This window comes from Propithecus coquereli, unplaced genomic scaffold, assembly GCF_000956105.1.
Source record: "Propithecus coquereli isolate 6110/MARCELLA unplaced genomic scaffold, Pcoq_1.0 Scaffold34, whole genome shotgun sequence".
Taxonomy (NCBI): Eukaryota; Metazoa; Chordata; class Mammalia; order Primates; family Indriidae; genus Propithecus; species Propithecus coquereli.
In genome coordinates, this window is record NW_012149063.1 from 7,460,273 (window position 1) to 7,468,082 (window position 7,810).

Here is a 7,810-nt window from a genome sequence, read left to right on the forward strand (position 1 = left end):
CATGAGAGTCTTTGATAAGGGGACCTCCTTGCATCCCACTCTCCCGCTCATCCCTCATGCGGCCATCAGTGTGGTCTGGACCTGTCTCTGCTTATGCTCTTAGGTGGCTTCTCACTGCTTCCAGGTAACACCCAAGTTCCTTGATGTGTGTTAACTGAAGAAATAACAAGGTTCATAAATTTGGAAAGGAGAGCTTTATTTCTCATAAAAGGTTGCAGCCTGCAGGGTGGCCATTCTGACGGACCAGGAAGTAGCCTCAGGCAGTAGCCAAGAGCACATACTTTGAGGGAGGTAACAGGAATTTATGCTGAGCAGGGTGGCCGGATATAGATATTTAACAAGTTATAGGAGGAGCATGAATATTTATGAAAGAAGAAACATGCACGTGCGCAATTGAGTTTCGTGCCCCATCATAGGTCACTTGTACAAAAAATGTCAGTGTTAGCATGATCTGAGGGTGGAGATTTTGTCCCTCTGACATCAAAAGGTAAGCAGAGGACATGAAAACCCTTTCTGCTCATACTCTGTAGTTTGGTTAGAACCACTCCACAGTCGGTGGTCCCTTATCAGGAAGGAATGCTGGTCAGTTGTGCTGAAACCACAAAAAGGGAGGAGCAGCATTAGGCAGTTGATTGAAATTAGCAGTGGAGCAAGTCTTTCCAAAGGGCTGGCTCTGTTTAGCCCTTAGGGAAGAAAGCCTAATGGTAGTTAGCAAGGGAGAGGGTATGATGAGGGTGTGTCTGACCTCCCATCCCATCATGACTGGGAACTCAGTTTTAAGGTTTCTCTGGGGTCCCCTTGGCCAAGGGGGGGGGTCTGTTCAATTGGTTGGGGAGGTTAGGATTTTATTTTTGTTCACACATGGCGCCCAAGGACCTCCTTTTTTCCCACCCTGTGCACTCCCCTAGAGGGAGAGATCTTCAGTGTCCCCCTATGCCCCACATCCCACCATGCAGACACACACCCACACAGACAGCCCCTACCTCAGTGCTGTCTGCCTGAAGGAGGTTAGTGTGTGAGTTCGTGGACTGAGTGGGGAAGATCCACCCTCAATGAGTGTATCCAGTTGACTAGGGGCCTGGATAAAACAGAAAAGGCAGAGGTAAGGAGATTTCCTCCCTCTCCGTCTCTCCTAAAGCTGGAACACTTCTTTCCCTGCTCTTGAACATCAGAACTCCAGGCTCCCCAGCCTTTGTGCTCCAGAACTTACCCCAGTGGCCCCCAGGTTCTCAGGCCCTTGGTCTGAGAGCTACACCATCTGCTTCTGAGGCTTTCAGACTCAAGTTGAGCCATGCGACTGGCATTCCAGGGTTTCCAGCTTGCAGATGGTCTGTTGTGAGACTTCTCAGCTTCTGTTATCATGTGAGCCAACCCCGCTAATAAATCCCTTCCCATATGTCTATATCTCTATCCTATTCTTTCTGTCTCCCTGGAGAACCCTGACTAATGCAGATTTCGGTACCAGGAGTGGTTCTAGAGGAACAGAATTTTAACGATGAGTTTTCTTAATTAATTTTGGGGTTTCTGGAATTGGCTCTCTAATCTGATTAGACCTAAAAATGCTAAAGACTCTACTTCTCATGGCACAAAGAGCACTGATAGTCCGTGGTGTGAACTGTTTATAGAGATATGCAAAATATCTGCATCAAACACTCCTAATCAACCACTTATAAGAGTCAATAAACTTGGTAATTCTGTATGTGATACTTTCTAACATTTGTGGAAAACCAAGGAATATAATGACATTGGCAGGTTGCTTCTGATGTTGCTGGGCGAAGTGATGAAAGAAAAGGATGAGCTCAGGGATTTGGCTCCAGCTCCACACAAATCTCTTAAGACCCTTAAGTGTGCCTTGAGCCAGAATCTTCTCCCCTGTCGGCCCAGGGCTTAGACTTCTGAAAATCAAACACAAGGCCTCTTCATGCTGTTGGCTGAATTACAACAAAAATTGAACTCTCAGGCTCGCAGGGTGGCTACTGTTAATGTGAGGGCATTGGTGGGAAAGGATGGGGTCCTATAAGTTGGGGTGGGCGTGTGCAGAAAGACGCCGATGAGGCTGGAGACATGGAAGTTAGGCTCCTACCTTCTGAGGAGCCTTGCTACCAGCAGACGTGGCTGCCTCACGCGCAATGGTGGCAGCAGCAGTGTCACCCACAGTGGTATCGGCCTTTCCTCCTCTGTCCGAGGGGACTAGCTCTGCATTGCCTGAGGAATGGTGCCGGCCTCAGCTGAGGCAGTTGCCAAGCAAAGACAGTGATGCTTCTCCTCTGGACCCATGCCCCACCAGCCCTCTTTGCTTCTGGACCTATAACTAGGTTCAAGTCCCTAAAGGTGAGAGGTACAGGTATGACCTGAGAGAAGATGTGCTACACTCCAAAAGAGCTACTTGAGTTTTCTAATTTATACAAGCAGAAATCTGGGGAACATGTGTAGGAATGTATATTAAGGGTGTAGGATAATGGCAGAAGGAATATAAAGGTGGATCAGGCCAAATTTATTGGTAAGAGCTCACTAAGCAGAGATTCTGCATGTAATGTTGCAGCTTGGGGAGTTAGGAAAGGTGCTGATTGTTTGTTTGTTTGACTGACCGAAACATGGACCAAAACGTGGCCCACTGTGAGTGAGCTGGGGTTGCCTGATCTCCCTTGGTTTAATGCAGAGGAAGGGATTCAAAGGCCAAGGGCGATCAGAGTGCTCGAGTGGAATTCTCATTTAAAACCCACACACACACACTGGGAGGGTTCGGAAGACATACTCTTTCACCAATACTTTGAGAAATAGATCTGTGAGGGTAGCCCAGCATCCTTGAAGAGCTCTGATTGCTCTTCTCTGCAGGCTGGACCTTACAGCGGGGACTGCAGTCCCTCAGTTGGAAAACTGAAATGCAGTGGGAGTGATTGGCTCCCAGGGTGGCAGGGGCCAACATTCAGCCATCAAAGGCAAGGTGGCATCACTACTGTAGTGGACTGCAGAAGCAAAGCAGCAATCAGAATAGTCTGACTCATGCACATCTCTGGCATTGGCCAGTCAGTCATGGTGTTCTCAGAAGTGAACTAGACAGGAAGCCTACTAAATTCTTACTTGCTCTGTATAAGCAGAAAGCTTTCAGATCAAGTGAACAAATGCCTAACTTAAATCATAAAAACAGAGAATCACAGGCCCTCAATCAACTCCCAGACTTGAGCCAGTTTACAGACTGGAGCTCCTTGAATGAAGGGGAGGCTGGGCCCCTCCAGGAAGGACCTCGGTGCACTACTGAAAATTTATACGGTAAATCTTTCTCCCGTTCTTCCCCAAAGGGACCTATGGCCTTTTATCAGGGTAACTGTGCATTGGGGGAAGGGAAACAAAGACCTTTTGGGGCTACTGGACATTGGCTCTGAAGTGACATTGGTTCCAGGAGACCTGAAGTGTCACTGTGGCCCTCCAGTCAGTCAGAGTAGGGGCTTATGGAAGTCAGGTGATCAATGGAGTTTTAGTTCAGGTCTGACTGAGTGGGTCCAGTGGGTCCCTGAAGCCATTCTGTGGTCATTTCCCCAGTTCCAGAATGCATTAGTGGAATAGATGTCCTTAGCTGCTGGCAGAATCTACATGTTAGTCCCCTAACCTATGGGGTGAGGGCTATTATAGTGGAAAAGGCCAAAAGGAAGCCCCTAGAGCTGCCTCTACCTAGGGCAACAAGACGTCAAAACCACTCTGGCATCCCTGGAGGGACCGCAGAAATGAGTGCCCTCCTCAAAGACTTGGGAGGTGCAGGGGCGGCACTTCCCTCCACACCCCATGTCCCCACGCACTCTCCCAACGGGCCTGTGCAGGAAGCAGGCGGATCCTGGAGAATGACAGTGGTTATTGTGAGCCTAACCAAGTGGTGACTCCAGTCGCTGTACGAGATGTGGTTTCATCGCCTGAGCAAATCAACACATCTGGTACCTGCATGCAGCTATCGATCTGGCAGTGCCTCTTTCTCCATCCCTGTCTATAAGGCCCACCGGAGCAGTTTGCTTTCAGCGGGCAAGGCCAGTAGTACACCTTCACTGTCCTACCTCAGGGGTACATCAACTCCCCAGCTCTGTGTCTCAGTTTGGTCTGCAGGGAGCTTGATTGTCTTTCTCCTCTAGAAGACATCACACTGATCCATTACCTGGATGACATCATGCTGATTGGGCCCAGTGAGTGTGATGTAGCAACTACTACGGACTTATCAGTAAGACATGTGCATGTTAGAAGGTGGGAAATAAATCTGACTAAAATTCAGGGGCCTTCTAGCTCAGTGAAATTTCTAGGAGTCCAGCGGTGTGGGGCCTGTCGAGATATCCCTTCTAAAGTGAAGGATACATTGCTGCATCTGGCCCCTCCTACAACCAAAAAAGAGGCAAAATGCCTAGTGGGCCTATTTGGATTTTGGAGTCAACACATTCCTCCTTTGGTTGTTACTGCAGCCCATCTACTGAGTGACTCAAAAAGCTGCTAGTTTTGAGTGGGGCCTAGAATAGGAGAAGGCTGTGCAGTAGGTCCAGGCTTTGTGCAAGCTTCTCTAACACTTGGGCCACATGCTCTAGCAGATTCAATGGTCCTTGAGCTGTCAGAGGCAGATAGGGATGGTGAGGGTGGATCACAGTGAGGGTCCTTAGGATTTGGGAGCAGGACCCTGTCATCATCTGCAGATAACTATTCTCCTTCTGAGAGACAGCTCTTGGCCTACTACTGGGTCTTAGCAGACACTGAATGCTTAACCATGGGCCACCACGTTACCATACGACCTGAACTGCGGATGATGAAAAAAAAAGGCCGGTAACCGAACCAACAAACCAAAAAAGTGGAAGGGCAAAACAACAGTCCAACAACAAAAGGAAAGGGCAATGTACACGATTAGGCTGGAACAGGTCCTGAAGGCATAAGTAAGCTACATGAAAAAGTGGCCCAAATACTCATGGTTCCTACTCCTGCTACCCTGCCTGACTCTCCCAGCCTGCACCATGGCCTCACGGGAGTACACAATGAGCAGTTGACAGAGGAAAAGGAGTCTAGGGACAGGGTTACTGATGGTTCTGCATGATATGAAGACACCACCCCAAAGTGGACAGCTCCAGTACTACAGCCCCTTTCTGGGACATTCCTGAAGGACTGTGTGGTGAAGGCAAGTCTGCCCAGTGGGCAGAACTTTGGGCAGTGCACCTGGTCGTGCACTTTGCATGGAAGGAGAAATGGCCAGATGTGCAATTATATACCAATTCATGGGCTGTAGCCAATGGTTTGGTTAGATGGTCAGAGACTTGGAAGGAACATGATTGGAAAATTAGTGACAAAGAAATCTGGGGAAGAGGTATGTGGATAGACTTCTCGAGTGGGCAAAGGATGTACAGATATTTGTGGCCCATGTGAATGCTCACCACGGTGACCTCAGCAGGGGAGGACTTTAATAATCAGGTGGATAGGATGACCCGTTCTGTGGATACTAGTCAGCCTCTTTCCCCAGCCATCCCTATCCTGGTCCAACGGGCTCCTGAACGAAGTGGCCATGGTGGCAGGGATGGAGGTTATGCCTGGGCTCAGCAACATGGACTTCCACTCACCAAGGCTGACCTAGCTACAGCCACAGCTGAGTGCCCACTCTGCCAGCAGCAGGGACCAACACTGCGCCCCTCTTATGGCACCATTCCCCAGGGAGGTCAGCTAGTTATCTGGTGGCAGGATGATTACTTCAGGCCTCTTCTATCAGGGAAGGGGCAGCATTTTCTCCTTACTTGAATAGACACTGAATACTGGAATACTGACACTTACTGGAATAGACACAGGATATGGATTTGCTTTCCCTACATGCACTGCTTCTGCCAAAACTACCATCTGCGGATTCACAGAATGCCTTATCCACTGTTATGGTGTCCCACACAACATTGCTTCTGACCAAGAAACTCACTTCACAGCCAAAGAAATGCAGCAGTGGGCTTGTGCTCAGGGACTTCACTGGTCTCACCATCTTCCCCACCATCTTCAAGCAGCTGGCTTGATAGAACAGTGGGAGGCCTTGAAGTTGCAGTTATAGTGCCAGCTAAGTGACAATACTTTGCAAGTATTGTCATGGTTCTCCAGAAGGCTGTATGTGCTCCGAACAGTGCAGCATCCAATATATAGTGCTGTTTGTCCCCTAGCCAGGACTCATGGGTCCAGGAACCAAGGGGTGGAAATGGAAGTGGCACCACTCACCATCACCCCTGGTGACCCGCTAACAAAATTTTTGCTTCCTGCTCCCATAACTTTATTCTCTGCTGGCTTAGAGTTCTTAGTTCCAGAGGGACAAATTCTTCCACCAGGAAACACAGTAATGATTCCATTGAACTGGAAGTTAAGACTGCCACCTGGTCACTTTGGGATCCTCATGCCCTGAATTGACAGGCTAGGAAGGGAAGTGTGGTGTTGGCTGGGGTGATGAGCCCATACCACCAATGGGAAATTGGGCTACTCCTCCACAGGGGAGGGAAGGATGAGTATGTCCGGAATACAGGAGATCCCTTATGTGTCTCTTAGTATTACCCTGCCCTGTAATTAAGGTCAATGGGAAACCACAACAACCCAATCCAGGCAGAACGACAAATGGCCCAGACCCCTCAGGAATGAAGGTTTGGGCCACCCCACAAGGTAAACAACCATGACCAGCTGAGGTGCTTGCTGAAGGCAAAGGGAACACAGAATGGGTCATAGAAGGAGGTATTAATAGTTATAAATACCAGCTACAACCACATGACCAGTTACAAACACAAGAACTGTAATCATCATAGATATTTCCTCCCTGTTTTGTTAAGAATATGTTTGTGTGTATATATACGTGTAGTAAGCAAATATCTTTGTTTTCATTCCTTTTTCTTACATAAGATATATTGACTTTATATCAGTAGTTAAGTATTGTTAATTTTGCATCATAGTATTTAAGTTATTGGATATCAGGAAAAGAGTAAACACCACCCAAGGACTTTCCCTCCTTTTCCAAGGGGAAGGGATTAGTGTCTTTTTGGTTGCACGCAGGATAGCTGGATTGTTAAGTGGAACCATTACCTCATTTTGTCTTTATTTGGAGATGAAGTATGTTTAAGGAGATGTGTATGGGTGTCAAGTTGACAAGTGGTGGACTTTGTGATGGTTAATTTTAGGTGTCAGCTTGACTAGATTAAGGAAGACCTAGAGAACTGATAACACATCATTTCTAAGTGTTTCTAGAGGAGACTGATGTGACAGTTGGTAGACTGAATGGGCAAGATCCATCCTCAGTGTGGGCAGGCACCATCCATTTGGTTGAGGGTCCCAGACAGAACACAAAAAGGCAGAGGAAAAGCAAATTTTTGTTTCTCTTCTTGCATCTAGAACACCCTTCTCCTCCTGCCTGCCCTTGGACATCAGAACTCCAGTCTCTGCAACCTTTAGGCTTCAGGACTTAAACCAATGGCACCCCATGTTCTTAGGCTTTCAGTCTTAGACTGAGAGTTACACCATTGGCTTTTCTGGTTCTGAGCCCTTTGGACTTGGACTGAACCACACTTACCAGCATTCCGGGGTCTCCAGCTTACAGATGGTCTGTCATGGGACTTCTCAGCCTCCTTAAGTGCATGAGCTGATTCCCCTAATAAATCCCCTCTCTCTACGTATATACATATCCTATTGGTTCCATCTCTCTGGAGAACCCTGACAAATACAGATGGGTTGTCGTGCTTAGAGGTCCATTAACTGAGCCCAGAGCTGCAGAGTTTCCAGTTCTTGGGTAAACTATATCGTGGATTAAAGTTTACTATGGAGAAAAGAACTCATTTTCTCTCCTACT